Source organism: Mustela nigripes, chromosome 12 (genome assembly GCF_022355385.1).
Source record: "Mustela nigripes isolate SB6536 chromosome 12, MUSNIG.SB6536, whole genome shotgun sequence".
NCBI lineage: Eukaryota > Metazoa > Chordata > Mammalia > Carnivora > Mustelidae > Mustela > Mustela nigripes.
In genome coordinates this window covers 12721363-12739903 of record NC_081568.1, presented here as the reverse complement: position 1 = coordinate 12739903, position 18541 = coordinate 12721363, and the positions used below count along the sequence as shown (strand labels likewise).

The window sequence follows — 18541 nt, the reverse complement described above, 5'->3', positions numbered from 1 at the left end:
ATATATATATATATATATATATATATATATATATATATATATATATATATTTGCATATCGCATGATGGAGTTGTGTTCCAGCTGTACCTTCCTGCGTATGGGATATACTAAGTGACCTGCTTCCCAAGAGTAGATCGGTTACAAGGTATAAGGAGGCAGGGGAGTGACCTTCCAGTAGAGAAGCCTGGCAAATAACGATGTTAACCAGGTGGTCAAGTTTAACATTACTTGTGATGAGTCCTATTCATAATGTATGCTGTTGTTATGATGTGAATGAGACTACTTTACCTTTGTGGTCATCCTCTTCAGAACCTATAACCTAGTCTAATAATGAGAAAAACATCATCCCCAACCAAATTAGGAGAGAGACTACAAGTACCTGACCAGGGCTCTTCCACACTGCAAAGGAATAATAAGAAAGTCCGAGAAACTGTCACAGACAGAGATAGAAGATATCTCAAGGGATATAATGACTGAATGTCCTGTTGGTGTCTTGGATGCAATCTAGAACAGAAAAAAAAAAAGGACACTGGAGAAGAACTAGAGAAATCCTAGTAAAGTGTGGAGCTTAATTATACTGATGCACCACTGTTACCGTATTGGTTGTGACAAATGTATCCTAGTTATTTAAGATGTTAATGAGGAAAACTGTGTGTAGAGTACATAGGAACTCTTTATACTAGTTTTGTAATTTTTATGTAAACCTAAAAATATTCCCAGGTCCCTTTTTTTAGGAAAAAGTTATGGGGAAGTCTAAGTCTATCTAGGTAGAAGGGGCAGGGAAAGTCTTTCAGGAGGCAACGTCTGAGCTTAGACCTAAAGGTTGATGATAATCCCACCTTTGAAAAACCGTTTGAAGAGTGTGCTGAGAGGGAGAGCTGCTGAACCAAAAACTCTTAAGTAGGAAAGAGCTTGGTGCATTGGAGGGAATAAAAAGAGGACCATGATGGAGGAGGAGCAAGTGATGTCATTGGGGAAGCAGGAGTGTAGCTCACCATGTAGGCTGCCATGAGGAATTCACGTTTCATTCTAAGAGCAAGGAGACGACATTGGAAAGTCTGAGGTAGAGGAGTAATATACTAGTAATAATAGTTGTCTTTGATTGTTTTGTGGAAACTGGGTTGGAGAGATGCTGGGCTGAGGCAGGAATGCTGTTAGAAGGCTTCCTTGGTGGGTGGATAGGAAGGACATAATAGTAGGTCATGATGACGGTAGAAAAAAGGGAAAGTGGATCCGTTTGGAAAATGTTTGAAAGTTGAAGCAACAGGTGTGTTTTAATTTTTTTGCTTTTGTTTTTTTTTTTTTTTTTTGTAATTTATTCGAAGACAAAATATCTGAATTGACTTGAGGCTATCGGTGGTCTTTAGCTATCAGTTAAGATCAATATTCATGTGTTTTGTCATAGAAATATTGTGTTTAGTTAATAGGATGTTGACCTAGACCTTGCTGATGATGTGGGAATATGCCATTTGTGTTGAAATGCACCATATCATATTTTAAAAACATGGACAATTTCAAATTCTGAAACATATGTGGTCCAAAGTATTTGGGGTAAGGGATTTTGGCCTAATACACGGTCTATCCTAGAGAATGTTGCATGTATTTCTAAGAAGAATGTGTACTCTGCTGTTGTTGAATGGTGTATTCTATAAATGTGTGCTTGGTATAGTTGATTGATAGTGTTGTTTGAAGATTCTGTTTTCTGTTGATCTTCTGTCAGTTGAAAGTGGGGTCCTTACATTTCCAACTATTATTGAAATGTCTATTTCTCTCAGTTCTGTCAGTTTTTGCTTTTTGTATTTCATGGCTCTGTTATTAGAAGCAAATATGTTTATGAGTGTTCTATCTTCTTGAGACTTTGGCTGTTTTATCATGACACAATGTCCATTGTCTCTAGTAGCAATTTTTATATCAAAGTCTATTTTGTCTGATATTGTTGTACCAACCACAGGGTTGGTACAACACAATTCCTCAATTGTGTTAGCCACTCCACTCTCTTTTGGTTACTGTTTGGGTATGTACCCTTTTTCACCCTTGTACTTTCACCCTATTTGGTCTTTGAATCTAAAGTATATCCTTGCAAAGAACATATAGTTGGATTGTTGGTGGCTAAGGGAGCTTGGACCTGCATATGGTTATTCCTGGAATGGAGCCTTCTGAAAATCAATAAATATTGTTGAGCTAGCTTCTTTGTGAAGTTATCAATTTAGAGAGAGTCTGTGATTCTGCAATCATGGTGATTATGTGCTAAATGAGATTATGTGTTTCAAATCCCTAATCAAATTCTTCTGTTAACCCATGTATTTGTGCAGTTGTCCTTTCCCACAATTGTGAAGGAACTGTGTGATTTTTCATTATCTTCTCTTTCCCCAATCACCGGAGACTTGGTGTGAGTAATTGAGGAATTGTGGGACTCTATGCTTTTCAAGTAAGTGGGAGATAGTTACTGCCATTCATAAATATTCAAGTGCTCCTTCTAAGGTCTCCAGAGCCTTCCAAATATGAGTATGTGGACAAATTAGCTTTTGTAACTTAAGCCCATCCTTTAAAAATATTGTTACCCATCTTCTAGAGGGATTGAGATTATATGAGGGTCAGTGTGATGTAATAGACAAAAGTGTAGCCTTTAGCAATAGGCAGACCAGGGTCCACATTTTAGCCCAGTCACTTACCAAGCTCTGTGATCAACAGCAATGCCATAGATCTTAATTTCATCATGTTTTAGAAAGGTTAAATCAAGTAACAGTTTCAGAGTTCTTGGCATGTGATAGTGCTTTATTAATTCCAGACTTCTAACCTTGTTAGAACAAGAGTTGTAACACATGCAATTCTGCCAGATTTTGTATTTGTTGTTTATTCATTATTTAAGTATTACAACAAATTTTTAATTACTAATTGGTAGGCACTGTCCCAGGACTACAGATGAACAAGAGAGTAAACAAAAGAAATAAAATCCCTGCCTTCAGAGGGCATATAATCCAGAGAGGGATAAATAAATAAGCTCTAAATAAAATTAGTTAGTGCTAAGCGTTAAGGAAAAAAATATTGGGGAAAGAACGAGAGACATGAAATCTTGGGAAAGCATGGTTAAATTTTTAGGTTGGTCAGGGAAGGCTTACCAACCCATGATCTTTGACTTTGATTCTCAGAATATTTTAATTTATGGCTTTCTAGAGATAGGGTATGCAAATGAATACTCACCATGACTAACTTTCCCACTGAAACACATTTTATTCTGGGTTTCAGTTTTCTATGAACTGGCAAGGTCAATATTTATTGCCTATATTTTTATGATTTGTATCAATATATTAAAAGCCTCAATAGTGACCAATCTCCTAATCCATTGTACTATCCAGGATATCATGGTACAGATTCAATATATTGGTTTTAGGAGCAAGGAAAAAGAGTACAATCAGATATCAAGAGAAGGAGGATAGTGAAGATTCTTCTTGAGTTATTCGCTGTTCCATCTACAGAATTATCAAGAGGTTAGGATTTTAAAATAAAAACTATGATATTTGAGAAATTCAGTTATTTTGGATTATAATTATTTTTTAAAGTAATCTCTATGCCCAATGTGGGGCTTGAACTCAAGGCTTCGCAGTCAAGAGTCGTACACTTCACCAGCTGAGCCAACCAGGCACCCCTGGATTATAATTGTTTTTAATAATGATTTTTATAAGTATAGCGATAATAAAATAAGTAAAAAATGAGTATTGGGCCAATTTTAAAGAGAAGCTCCATTATCTCATTGAATGTCATGTAGGAAACTTAGCTATTTGGAGAATGAATGTTTGAGGCTGTGATTTTCAAGATAATATAATTGGGAGATAACTGAACATAAGTTGGCCACTATGAAAGTCTCGTATTGACTTAAAGAGGGGAAATGGCTTTTTATGTCGCTTCTGGAGCTACGGAAACTGACATCTGGGCTCCCAAAATCCATTTGAAATAAATGGCTTCCATTCATCAGTGCAACAGGATGCTGGGCAGCCCATCTTTTTAAAATCTCTGCCTTTGTCAGAGAATATGAATATAAAGGAGTTTTGAAGGGTGAACACTCCATAATATGGAGACATTTTGTTTGAGCTTGTGGTACTTAGTCAACGAAAATGGAATAATCAGTTCTGCAAATTTGATGGGAAGTGCCATCTATAACGTATAACCCTTAGCTTTTAAAGGCCATAAACGAAGTGGGTTATTACAAATCCTTTATTCAGGAGAAAAGTGATGGTCATTTCATGGTGAGTAAGATTTGTATTTATCAACACAAGCAAGAGGTGAGATAGGTCATCCTGCGGATATGTATTGTCCATGGAGTCCTTCTCTGGGTCTCCCTGAATTTGCTTGATTGCCTTTGTAGTAGATGAGTTCAGGTCATCTGTTCAAAGTTTAAAGTCTTTCAAAATAAGTCAGTTATTGGCGGGTCTTGTCCATTTGTCTGAGCAGGCACCTGAGTGTAGGTATCCCCAGTGAGATGTCAGAAGAACTTCACTATGCAACTCCGCCCTCTAGTGTTTCCTGTTAACTCCAGTTACATTCCTGAAATGTGTCTTGAGGTGTACAGAATTCCGTCATCTTACAGACGTTTCTCTACTTTTTGCATCTTGTTTGAAAATACATTTGGCCCAGGTTCCATTTACTTAATTGACATCTGTTATTGGTTCACCTGATTTGTTTCAAAAAAAGGTGTCTTTTTCTATTTGATTAAATCAAGTATTTGTTTTCTTTTTTTACACTTTGCAATTTGAGGGAGTTAGATTTTATTCTGTTCAGAGATTTTGGAATAGCCACTTTTTATAAATGGCTTAAAAGTGTAAAGTATGTGAACTCAAGCAGAATGTTAAATCCATTTAAAGTGATTTTTGGGAATGCATTCACATTTTGATTGCCCATTGACTATCTGGGCACAAGTTTAAACTGAAGATAATTATAGCACCTATTCGTCTCTGCCAAAATATTTGCAATATATTGATGATTAAATATTTCATAGATACTTTTGTCAGCAAGATACAAAAATCCTTTATTTGGGTTCATAAATAATGAAGCAGTTTTTTAAAAAAAGATTTTATTTATTTGACACACAGAGATCATAAGTAGGCAGAGAGGCAGGCAGAGAGAGGAAGAAGCAGGCTCCCCGCCAAGCAGAGCCCGATGCAGGGCTCGATCCCAGGACCCTGGGATCATAACCTGAGCCAAAGGCAGAGGCTTTAATGCACTGAGCCACCTACGTGCCCCATGAAGCAGGTTTTTTACTTGAAAAACAGTGAACTGCATTTTCGCTTTTTTGGGGGGGGGGTGTTGGCTTTAGTTTTTTTTTAAGAGGGTCTTTTTTATTTTGTTTATGGTAACATTTTAAAAGAGAGTTAGAAGAGAAGCAATTTTCTTGATGTAAAACTTATGAACTATATTTGAAAATGAGGTTTTTAATTACTACTGATTGTTTTACTAATGGCAAGTCATCTTGCTTGAGGGAGAAAATTTTCCAAGCAGCTTGAGTTCTTAGTTAACAACCAGAGGAACTGTAATTAAGCAGTAACTAGGCACTCACTGGCCATCTCCTGGGGTTCATCCCTGGTGGGAGAGGATGTGAAGAATGAATCTCTGGTTGTGAATCCCCAGGAAGGTCTCCGTTGCTCTGTAAATAACTGGAAACAACCAAGAAATGGAGGAAGGAAAAAGAGATACGTAGAGTTTTCTTTTTCTAAATGGGAGATATAATTTCAGTTTAGAGGTATGGGTGTTTTAAGACCACTAACAGTGAACATTAGACAAATACTGTTTGTCTGGACTCACCTGCATGCCCTTTCCATATCAAGGAGGCTACAATTACTCTTGTTTTGATGCATAGAAAATAAGACATATTAGTTACTAAAAATTAACAATGCATAAATACTCAAAGAACTTGGTTTGTAACACTGTCTCTGACTCCTTGACTGAGTAACTCTTTTATCAAATAGTCCAGGAGAGCATGGCAAAAGGTATAAAGAATGTTATATTTGGTCAGGGAAGACCATTTCAACTGTAGTTTCAAGTGTCTTTGGTGGGACTGGGGACTGTAGGAATGTTAAGCTTCTGTTAGACAGTGATGTGGCCATAATGTTCATTAAATATATATTAAATAGGGTTAAAGTATGGGGGATTGTAAGTGAATAAATAAATAGATAAAATAAAAACAGTATCTTTTACATAAAAATGTACATATGGTACTTCTGTCTTATCAAAAATTGAAATGTATTTCTAGGCCAAAACGAATTTTAGAGAATACTTAATAAAGCCAAACATGATAATAATTGCATACATTAGCATGGTTAATTTGCCGCTCAATATCTTGGTAGCTAGTGTGTATATTTTAGTTTGTATGGTCAGAAAAATATTCTTCACCAGATTTTGATACACTAAGAAAAATGATTTGTATTGCTTATTAAGTGTCTTTTTTCTTTCAGCTGCAAACCATGGGGTACTAAATGACACACACAGTAAATTAAAATTGTTTTGCATGGTCAACAACACGTTTTCAGCAGCTAAGCCTTGAGCAAATGCTGAGCATGTGAATTTTTGTGGTAATATTACAGCAAAGGGTTGGTACAGAGTTGGGATGGTTTTCAATAAAATAGCATGAAGTTTCACTGAAAGTAAGGAGAGAAACGCTTATATTGATAATGTCTCCACAATGCACATTCTGTATTAACACCATTTCCTAGTAGCTCCCTGCTCACAGGTCACTATTCCAATGAAGGACTAAGAGAATATTGGCTATTGTTGGAGGTAGTTTTAGTTTGTAACTTGAAGACAAGGTCCTTTATGCAGATAAGGGACTAACTCTACATGGTACAGTTGTATGCTATGAAAAGTATACGGAATTCCTTATCAAGTATGAGTCTGAGTTCTTCTAGCTCTTCAGACGTGAGCGAGCTCACTGCTCGTGTGTTATCAGAGTCCGATGATAGAATTGCTTCTAGATGTCTGATCAAAACCAAACCGTGATGGCAAAGAGACTATACCATAATGAAATGATACAGTTAATCTCTTTTAACTTTTGTATAGTCAATCCATTCAGAACTTAGTGCCATGACTATATTGCTTTATTGACTTCCAGCTATTTAAGGATTAAAGATGACTTGATTGCATAGCAAACAGCTATGGAAAGTGATGTAGATTAGACACATATTTACTTGAAGTGAAACTCAACAAGTCATTTCCAGGACCGAAAGTATTTCTTAAGGATGGTCGAGAGTGATTTGGAGTGGGAGGTTAAGAATCTGTTTGGGCACCTCCCCGTGGGCACACTTTCTCAGACTGACCACCCCTGAACCTTGGATGAGCCTGGGAAACAAGCACATTTGTTACAAAGTCTGTGTCAATGGCTATTTTTAGAGATACTTCCTGATAATAGGAGCCGCCATTTTCTCAAGCACTTGTGCACCAGTCACTTTGCAAAGTGCTTAAGAGGCATTGGCCTTTGTCCTTCCCAGACTGCTGTAAAAATGAGCAGTCTAGAAAAATGTATCTTACTCAGATGCTTCATTTTAAGTTGTGCCAAAATTTACACGATCACACTGAAATCAGTTTGGGAAAAGGGGAAGAACGCTTCCCTGTCAGTGATCAGTGAGGAAGGCTGAATACTAGTTCCTGAGCCACTGTGGGATGTGGAGTAAGTCTAATGATGGACTAAACAGATTTAAACTGCACAAGTAGTTCAGGAAAATGTGATATTGTTAAAATATTTTTTTTTAAAGATTTTTATTTCTTTATTTATTTACTTGACAGAGAGATAGAGGACAAATAGGCAGAGTGGCAGGCAGAGGGAGAAGGAGAAGCTGTCTCTCCACCAAGCAGGGAGCCTGATGCAGGTGTTCCCAGGACTCTGGGATCATGACCCGAGCCAAAGGCAGACACTTAACTGATGAGCCACCCAGGAATCCCAGTTAAAATATATGTTAAAATTTAAATTATTCAGACAGGAAAGAAACCAGCAGAATAAAAATAGATAATCCCTCCTGTGATTTACCTCCCGGGCCCCACCCCTGATTTATGACAATCCTGGTGATCCCTGTTAAGACTTTCTCTCACCTTCTAAGACTTCCTGAAGAATGCATTTACACATGTATATTCAAGGTCTGTGTATTTATAGTATTTCTCTTTCCCTGCTACCTGCCTTGTTCTGTAATTTCTTTCGCTTGACAGTGTATCAGTACATATTATTTTTTAAAACAATGAATATCTTCTTCACAGTGAATCTAACAAGTTATTTAACAGTTTTCCTGTTGAGGAACATTTAGGTGGTTTATAAATTTTCATTGTAGTAAAAATGCTGCAGTGAACTCTATACACACATTGTGTCTATTACTGTAGAGTAGGGTCAGATGGAGTAATGTTGGGTTATGGAGTGTGTACCATTAGATTTTTGAGAAATACTTCCAAATTGCCCACTATCAGCACTCTATGAATATGACTTTCCATCAGCATTGTAGGACAGTGGCCATTTCCCCTGTTCTGACCAACATGGGCATTACCAGTTATTAATTAGTAATGTTACATAAAAGTGATCTCTTGTTATTTTGATTTGCATTTCTCTGATTACTAATGAGGTTGAACATTGCTTTCCGTGTTTACTGTCCATTGGTATTTCTCTGTGCTTGTGAATTATATGTTCATATCCTTTGTTTTTATTGAGATCAAGCTTATTCATTTAAAAAATTTATATTTACATCATTAAGATTTCTCCCCCTCTTTTTGGCCAGCTTGATCTTTCAATTTCTGTTATGTAACTTACAATCTAATTGGGAGATAGGAATTAACAAATCATCATGCCATTAATTTTTAAACTCTATATTAGGATTATCCTTGTGTTTCTGCTTTCCAGCTTAATTGTCTTGTGTCTAGAAAACATAGATGCTATGAATTCATTCTTTCAATATTTGCTGAGACTTGAATTTTGGCCAAGTATGTGGTTAATATTTACATTTATGTTTCACGTGTGCTGGAAAATAATGTTTTTTTCTCTAGTCATTGGATGTAGTTTCTCAGGTTTGATTGGATTTTCCAGTAGGACGTGCTCCACCCCTTACAGACTTCTTTTGAGTTCCTACCTAGGGAGGAACTAACATTTGCTGGACATGAAGCTATAGAAAACTCCTTGCGTTACTTCCTAACCATTTCAGATAAGATCTGCTTTAGAGTCAGTGGTGGATATTCAGACTGCCAGAAACTCAGAAGAGATAGGATTTTCTTCTTTTCAAAGAAGTGTCAGATAAAATGCCCCTGGGCTCTGAAGGTGCTCCATGTGTCAGAGCCTAGGCTCTTCCTGTCTTAGTGTCCTGATAACATGAGACTTCCATTCCCAAGTTCATCTTATTGTCCAGAATCACTGCTTCACCTCATATCCACATGCCAGCTGGGAAGAAGGAAAAAGAGAGAAAAGCACATCTCTCTAGAAAAGTCTACTCATATTTAGAGGCCATTTCCCAGAAGGTGTGCACAGCACATCACACTATATCCCATGGGCAATGGACATATGGGCCACTTGACTAACGATGATCACATTTAGCTTCAAGGCAAGCTAGGGGGAATGTGTGGGGTTCATTCTGGTCAGCCTGTGACCAACCGAATTTTGGGAATATTACTGAACAAGAAAGGAATGGATAGGTACTGAGCAAGAGCTAGCAGACTTTGCCATAACCAATTCTGTCAGTGGTACATCCATCAGTTAATACCTAATTTATCGAATACAAGTGTCTTGAAGTGTAAAGAATACCACACTTCATTTCTTGTGCAATCTTTGTTAAAATGCTTAGACTTTCACCTCTGCTACATCTTAAAACACAACTTCTTAGGAGCCTCTCTGGCAGTGCCTGGTTGCCTGCAGAGTGAAGCTGATGCTCCCAACATGGCAGCGGGTCTTAAGGAGCTAGCCACATCTTGGCTACCAAATGTATACCCACTTCCATGCTTCTGATAACCTGTGATCCTGCCAAAGACTTATCCTTGTTTCTCCAGTCCAAACCAGGCCCATCTTAGTTCCTGAGCTGAAGACACTCCTTTCTCATCTAGAATTGCCCCTTCTCTACATGGAGAAGCTCCCTCTTGCTTTCCAAGTCTAAACTAAAAGCCACTTGTCTATCAAGACATCTTTGAACACTCCACCATGTGTGTAATCTTCTCTGCCCTGCCATGGCACTTTATATTTTCTGTGCTTCTGTGATGGTGCACACATTTTTATCTTGGCACTTGAGGGCAGGACTGGTACCCAAATTAGTGTTTTGTCCTCCATGGTGTCCTACCGTGTGTATAACATTGGACAAACCGTCAAGACAGGAAATTAAGTGAATGATTGACTGCTGGTAAGTGTGTGCATTTAGTGTCACAATGCTTATTTTATACAGTGTCAATTACCATATCACATTAATATAACTTATGTTCTTTGTGATCCAAATGACACGGTTGCTACTTGATCATTGTAATAAGCTAAAAAGTGCATTTAGTTCAAGGATAGCCCTAGTGGCTGCCGGCGGCAGGAGAGAGCAGGATACCACTTACTGGCACATCTTAATATTTTAATAGACTTGTTCTTAGCCAAATAGAGGAAGCAGAATTTAGAAACAATGCCAGTTCCTGCCATTGGCTTCATCAGGGGACACTTTATTCCATCAACACTGGGAGGGAGTGATGAAACTTCTTGGGCTCCATTTGTGTCTCTGACTGAGGATAAGAAACGGATCCCTGATTTTGCTGTGAGAACTGTTTGTAGGTGATCTGATCTTGTGTTCTTAAACCTTTCTCTTTTCAATTGGGATTTCTTGGTATGTGACTGGATCTGGCCAGAATTTGGCTTAGTTTCTTTAAGATGAATTAGTAAACAGGGCTTGATATGGTTTGTGACATCGCTCTTGATAACGCTGTTAGTGTTCTTAGGCCATATATAAACTCAGAATGTGAGTTTTAACTATGTTTTCCCATGTTGGTTGAAAACTTGGAACAAGTCCCAAGTTTGAACAAACATTCTCTGTTAGACAGGTATGCAGGTAGAAACTGTCTGACTTGCCTCACACCCATCATATGCATATTAGTTACGTGTCTTTATCTTAACAAATACAAAATGCATTTGGTAAAAGTCATTTGTTTATAATAGAGCTGTGACTAAAATATAAAGCTCAACTAAAAACCTCTTCATGCTTAGTGAGTGAGATAGTGGAAACACAGCCAGCACACTCTTATCTGAGGTAATTCTAAAAGTGCAAACTAATGCAGTTAAGAAAGAGAACCAAAAAATGGGCATGGGCACCTTCTTCACAGTCAACATCAACAAAGAATATCGCTCTTTGCTTTCACCCCCAAAATAACAACAACAACAAAACCCCCCAAAAGCCCCTTTATTTTATTTGCATTCCTTTGTTAGTGGGGAGATTAGATATCTTTTCATGTTTTATTGGCAATGTTAAGAGTGAGATAGGAAATGTTTACTTGTGGCAATAACTGGAGACATGGGAGGAAGAATTCTAATTGACACTGGCCTTCAATAGCTTCCATGTCTCTCTCTCACACACACACATACACACACACACACACACAGGCTCTTAAGGCAAAGATGTAAGACTGTAATCTGCCAGGCTTTTGTCCTTCTAGAAGACAAAATAATGAATCAGACTCAAAGAGTGGGGTATGGTGGAGGAGTGATTCTGGGAAAAGGATTTGGGGCCTATAAACTGATACTGTGTTTTTAGAGAGTGGTCTAGAAATGTTTATCTGAATATAAAATAAAATATGTTCAGCTCTTTGTCTTGGCAATCATACATCAAGAGGTTTACTCTAAGGATATAATTATACAAGTCTGAAGTGATGTATGTATGAAGATATTGGTTTCAGTCTTGTTTGTGACAGAGAAATATTGAAAAAGATCTAAATGCTCATTTGTAAGGACTGGTGAATGGTTATGTGGTAGAGTACTGTGAAGCCAATGAAATGTGTTGACTTGGAGAAATTTTCGCAACCTCTTGTTGAGGACAAAGAGCAGGTTACAGAACCTGTGTGTGTACTACTTCCACTTAGTAGTTGAATAGATAGGTAGACCTAGAGCTATATATCTAAGCATATCTGTGAATGTATAGAGAGAGCTAGAAAAAATGCTAAAATAAGGACATTGGTAATTAAAATCCAGCTGGGAAGACACCTGCCAAAAAGAGGCCGCCGGAGAATAATGGAAGATATTTGCAATAACTCAAGGTCACAGGGTTTCAGAGCCGGGAAAGATCAGTGTAGCCAGAGAGATCAAAGAGGGGCTTGCACAGTAGGAAGCACTTGAGTTAATTCATTTACCAGAGTCGGGGTTTGACTGGCTGGAGAGGCAGGAGCAGCGTCATAGAGAAGGGTAACAGTGTTCGTCCTGCAACGTTTGTGTGAAGCGATGAGGCAGATGCCAGGAATCATGTGTAACTTAGAGCTCCCAGCCTGGAGGAGCTTATAGCCCACTGGAGAATGAAAGCAGAGAAATTACAGTCCAATGTGGAAAACACATCTCTAAAGACACTGTGGGGGTGCTAAAAATGGGTACCTGCCTAAGCCTTGAGTGGACCAGGGTGAACAGGGGTAGACAGTGAGGTGCAGCATGAGGGAACTTTCTAGAAGAGATGAACATGAGTTGAAACTCAGGATGAGTTATCTATGTGGAGAGTAAAGAATACTAGAAGCAAGCATGAACGCTTACCTCAGACTTGACCGTTACATGGATGGAAAATACCTTCTCCAGCTCACTGACAGGTAGTGTGTTGAACCTGTTTGGAAATAGCACTACTTTTCCACTCACGGAGTCCATGCGGTCTTCTCCGGCTTGCCCACAGAGGCCATTTAGTTTGTAGGCTTAACACCACATATCAAGTTGCTTAGGTGAATTGTTTTCTGGGTCTGGGGAGGTGGGAGACATATTTTTCTTCATCTCCATTCTCTCCAGCTTTGTGACTGCCATGGACACAGGGCAGGGTGAAGAATTGGGGCCATACGCTCTAGGAGGCACTGAGTCACGGGGCATATTGTATAGACAGCTTCAGTAGAGACTATCAAGAACTTTTCCAAGTGCTTGTACAATTGATACTCCCACCGGGAATGTAAGAGATCATTTCCACATCCTCATCAAGAAGCATCTGTAAGGTAAAAGGGCTCTTCCCTCATCTCCGTTTTCCATGGCTTTTTCTCCTCATTTCACTTGAATCCTAGGTCTTTAAAACAAGAAATGCAAGTGACTTTCTGGAAAAACTCCACTTCTATTTCAAAAGAAAGCCCTGGAAGTTGAGGCCAGCCAGGGCTTGGGGGAGGTATGGACCAGCTCTGGGCTGGGGTTAGCAGGACACTGGGTGAGGAGATGGGAGGGGCCTGCTAGCAAGGTGCCTTGGTGATGGCAGGAAAGACTCAGTAGGGGCGTGGAGAACACGTCATGGAAGGAAGGATAGGACGCTTGCTCCCTCTTCGCCAGACTCGCCATTGTGCGCATGTTTTTGGATGAGGGTCAATACTGATTATAGTTGGAAGTTGGTACTAGGGGTAGGGAAAAGTGGCCAAATGTTAGTGAGCGTGTGTGGACCTGTGAGGAAAGAAGGAAAGAGGAGAGGAAAATCCCATGTAGTCCCTGAATTTGGTTGATTTCTGGTAGCCATTCTTTTGTCAGGTCTATGGAAATTATACCTGAGTTTAAAAAATAGTGGTACATTTATGATGTTTGTAGTTTTACTCAATATATATATTCATATATATGTATCTTTTAATTCTACATGTTGGTTTTCTCTCAACTAAATTAATGCCTTCTCTTTCCTAACAGTGCACTTGCTTCATACTCTGATTATTTATTAAATCTGCTGTTGATTGCCCCTCCCCCAGTTTTTCCTTAATATTTCCTAAAGTGTGAAGTATAAAACAGGGGCAGACAACGAAGAAAAACTCCCTTTATAGACTTTGCTTATGGCCAAGGGTGTACTGGGTGGCCTTGTGGGGGGCAGAGATTTTTCTGGAATTTACAGTCTTGTAAACCACGAACAAGCTGTTCCTCCTTGGGTTCTGTGGCTTATTCCCTCCATTCACGTGTGCTCATTGAATGGGTATCATATTCAAGACATAGACAACGAACCCAAATCACAGCAAACCCATGTGCAGAGTGTTTGGAATTGCTGTGTGTGCCACACAATATTTAGGTAGCAAAAATAGATCCAGTACAGTAGACTCCACTGTCTAGGACGGGCTCCTTTGAGTTAACAGGAGTGGGGGCTGCTGATTTATGGTCGTTCGACACCCACGTTAAAGATCTTCTAGACCAGCCCTCTTTACTGAAAGAAGAGATGAGGGAGCCAAGCTCCCCACGATAATTAGTGGCTAAGCCGTGTCTAGAACCAGGATCTGCTATTTCTTCCAGGAAGTGTTAGAGACAAGAGCATGATTTAATAAACCCATGGGTCAGGTTTCGAGTCTCCGCATTTATTGGCTCTGTAACTTTGGTCCTGCTTTTTAACCTCTTGGTGCCCCAGTTTTCTCGATTGTCAGAGGGGGTTAGTAATAATAGTAGTAACTGGGCCATAGCGTTTTGGAGGATTAAATGAGAATATGCATGTAATGCACTTAGCAGAGTGGTGGAAGGCAGAGAAAGACCAAGTACTGATTCAAGGTGTTCTTGAAAGTCCCTCTAGACTGCCCAGTGAAAAACTGCTCTTTTGTGGCATTGCCCTACTTTAAACGCAGTCCCCTCAAACACGTGCCTTTACCACGGTGTCAAGTGCGGGAGAGTTCTTTGAACTGTTCCTTCCTTTGAGAACACTGATGGAAGGACTACTGAGATATTTCATGATTGGCACCCTGGTATACTTCAACACAGTCAGCATCGTTTCTCTTTCTGTTTCTGTGTCTGTCTGTCTCTCAGTGTTATTTAAGAAGAGCTAATCTAGGATTTCCAGTTACCTCGTCTCCTCCAGAGAACCATGTAATGGAAGGCAAGAGTTGTGTTGCTGACAACCTGTGAGCGCTCAGCCTGTGTTTCTGCACGAGCCAGACTGCTATAAACTGTTCCAGCAGACATGTTCCAAGCCTACATGGAAGTTATTGGTTACCCTCCAGTTGGGCTCTTGTGCCACAAACTTCAAAACTTGGGAACAGCCCACCCAGAAGCGTTTCTTCTTCTTCTCACAGTCTTTGAAATTAGGACTTGGGATTAATTTAAGGTTTTTAGTAGTTAGGGTACCTTAGTCCTCACATACTCCAAACCCCCCAGGGTCATGAAGCTGGTAGAGTGAGCCCTAAAATCCTGGCTTCTGGGATCCAGGGGCCTTTTCCTTCTCCTAGTGGTGGCGAACCAGTGAGGGTTCTCCAGTTCTGAGTTGACATCTTTCTCTCCGCGTGAATACTTGTTGTGAGACTATTTCAACAAACAGAGCTAAAGAGAAAAGGTAGAATTCTGTTTGCAAATTAAAGGTTTTGCTTAAGTGTACCTTGTTTTTTTGTTGTTGTTGTTGTTGTGGTTTTTCCATTTGTGATCTTAACTGATGTGTAGCAGGCATTAACTTCCATGAGTTGGAATGATTCGGTGGTAAATATAAAGACAGTCACTGAGAGAGGTTGTAAGGAATACTGCCTGGCCCTTTATTTTGACAAGATAGAAACAAACTGAGTCTTGACATTTAGACAGTGAAATTAACATCATCGCCTGCTCATGATTGAGGAGGTTGACCTTATGTTCCGATTCTTTTGATTATTGACGAACTCAAGCAATTTTCTGCTGTTCTTGAAAGATGGCCACATTTATGAAATTGGGGAGAATGTTCATTGAATTTAGGTAGAAGAAACTCAAAATTCTTCCACGCAGAACCCTCTTAAAGATCCAAGGCCTAAAAAAAGGTAAAGTTTATATATAATTTTTTCCCCCTGGGCAAATATGGATAAATCTTATCTAAAAATGGAAGGCCATTCATTACTAGGACACCCATCTGGGGTCATATACTGTGAATATTGAAATTTACAGATAGTGATTCTGTGAAAAGTAGCACTTTTCACAATTCTTCATGAAGAAGAATATATCTTCCTGCATTTATTTGGTAAATGGCATGTTTTAGAAGGGGAAAAAATGGACAGGATTTATAGTTTTCCCCAAATATACTTCTGTCAATATTGACAAACTGATCTTCTCAACATACGTATCATTTTATGTTGTAATTATGTTTGGTCCTGTATTTTAAAACCACCTTTTCTTTCAAAAAGAACTCTATTAGTCTGCTTAGGCTGCTGTAACCAACACACAGACTGGGGGGTTTAAGAAATGTATTCCTTATAGTTGTGGAAGCCACGAAGTGCAAGATAGGTGCTGGCTGATTCCATTCCTGGCCTGGCTCTCTTCCTGGCTTGCAGAATGCCACCTTCTTTTACTGTGTTCTCCATGGAGGGCTATCTTCTTAAAAGGTCACAATTCTATCAGATTAGGGCCCTATCTTCATGACCTTTAATCTTATTACGTTATAAGATCTTATTTCCAAGTATGGCCTCATTGGTGATTAGAGTTTGAACAATGAATTTTGTGGGGGACGCAGTTCTGTCTGCAATGAGAACTTATGTTGGACTGAAAGTGAGCACCTACAAAACTCAAGCTGTTTAGTTGTCAGTTTCATTGGAAGTCTGGCGAGGATGCTGAGATTTGTAAATTATAAACTGAGTTTATAAATTCCATCCAGATGTCTTGGTCAAGAATGAGCTCCCTCACATTCCCTGGGCATGAGGAAAAAAATCCGGAAAATCCTGCTTTGCGCACCCCCCCCCCCCCCGCCCCGTTTATTGACCTTTTCCCCTTAAATTATTCCAGGTGGCATCATAGATTACTTCAGAGCTGTTGATACATTAACACCAACAAATGGGTTAGCTCTTCCCACAGAAAAGAGAGGGGAGTTCAAGGTGGGGATCAGGAAAGAGACTGAATTTAGGGTCCTGTGAGGGACAGCTGGTTAGATAGGCATGGAGGACAAGAAGGTGAAAGTGAAGCTCGGTCTGGAATTTGAGGATATAGAAAATGAACAGCAGGACACAGCTTAACCTGTTTTTTATTCCAGCCCTACAAAACATTTGCAATGAAAGCAGTTAGTTTAGTGTTTGGGACACCTGGTTGGGTCAATCAGTAGAGCATGTGACTCTCAATCTTGGGGTTGTAAGTTTGAGCCCCACGTTGGGTGTAGAGGTTGCTTAAAAATAAAGCTTAAAGAAAAAGAAAGTAGTTTAGTTTTTCCAGTTGTTAGTGATCTTTGACATGTTGATCAATTTTTAATTTTAAAACAGTTTTATGTCTACAGAAGAGTTGCAGAGATGGTACAGAGAGTTCTTGTACACCGCCACATCCAACTTTCCTTGTTAACATCTTGTATTACTATGCTGTACCTGTCTTAATGAAGAAAGAAACATTGGTGTGTTATTATTGACACCAAGCTACACATTTTACTAAAATTCCACTAGTTCTCCCATAATATTCTTTTTCTGTTCCAGGATCTTCTTCAGGGTACCACATGAGGTTTAGTGGTTTGTGTTTCCTTAGGCTCCTTGTGGCTGTGACAGTTTCCAGACTTCCTCTGTTGCTGGTGACCTTGACAGATTGTGGATTATTGGTCAGGAGTCTTCTAGTATGTCTCTCAATTTGGATTTGCATACTTTTCTTCTTTTAGGTAGACCAAGATTGTGGGATTTTGGGGAATGACCCGCCTAGATGACGTGCCACATCACATCCTATCAAGGGATACATGCTGTCAACACGACTTAGCACTGTTGATGGTGACCTTGACCACTTGGCTTGAGGTCATGATTGTAAGGTTTCTCCACCATAAATTTACCCTCTCCTCTCTCCCTCTCCATAACAGACTCTTGGAAAACCAGTCCATAGATACAGCCCACACTCAAAGGGTGGAAGATCTTGAACTTTTAAAATTGAACATATTCTTTGGTCTTCTGTTAATCTGCAACATTTAAGCACATCTCAATTCTAACTCTAGCGGGAAGGTTTTGTCTCACAAGCTCTACGTACCATCTTATTTTTTCATTTCTGGCAGCTGTCACTCTTAATTTTGCAGGTTTTCCGCTGTGTGCACATGGCATTTAAAATCTAGAGTAACGCTGAAAAAGTTAGTCAGCTATCCCCTTGTTCCCACTTAATGTAAACGTTTGCCTAATAGCCTAAAAATTCAAATAGCGAACTGAAAAGCGTTTCTTAATCACAGTGTTTGGCATTGCTAAGTGAGACACTTCCTCTGGCACAGTGAATGCCTCACTCTGCTATGAAACTAGGATATCATTCCCCTGGATGTGGAGCCGTGTGACTCATCTGAGCATTCCTCTGTGCGCTCGATAAACAGATTGCAATATGTTGCTTTGATTAGGAATCAAAATGCATTCTTTAACTAAGAGCTAAAACCCCCAGATCAATCAAACAGGCTGATGGAAAAACAAGAGGTAGGATTATAGGATAAAGAGGAGAGAAGGTCAGTGAGCACATGTTTCACAGTGAATGGTAGAGAGCGAAGGAGAGGGCGGGGCGGGGCGG

The 18541-nt window shown here is 39.3% G+C and overlaps 1 protein-coding gene across 1 annotated transcript in view; it reads left to right on the top strand.

Annotated features, from left to right (window-relative positions):
- Positions 1-18541, top strand: part of MARCHF11 (membrane associated ring-CH-type finger 11) — a 102107-nt gene that overhangs the window by 14697 nt on the left and 68869 nt on the right. The gene's annotated exons all lie outside the window — the stretch shown is intronic.